Source organism: Microtus ochrogaster, unplaced genomic scaffold (genome assembly GCF_000317375.1).
Source record: "Microtus ochrogaster isolate Prairie Vole_2 unplaced genomic scaffold, MicOch1.0 UNK6, whole genome shotgun sequence".
NCBI lineage: Eukaryota > Metazoa > Chordata > Mammalia > Rodentia > Cricetidae > Microtus > Microtus ochrogaster.
In genome coordinates, this window is record NW_004949104.1 from 5,771,640 (window position 1) to 5,771,897 (window position 258).

The window sequence follows — 258 nt, forward strand, 5'->3', positions numbered from 1 at the left end:
GTAAGAGTTGTCATCGTCATAGTGTTTCTTCACAACAATAAAAACTCTAGCTAGTATGTGTATGTTATAAGAAAGTCACTTTGTTATAAAGGAGCAAATGCCTGAAAGCTTTCCTGAAGGGGGCTTCATCCGAGGAGAATTCTGAAGAAATGTTTACCATGAGATAGGGAAAAACCTGGCAGAGGAGTGAAGAATGTACAAGTGTCAAGTTATGGCAACTAATGAATAGTTTGGTTTTAAAAAATAGAGAATTTTTTT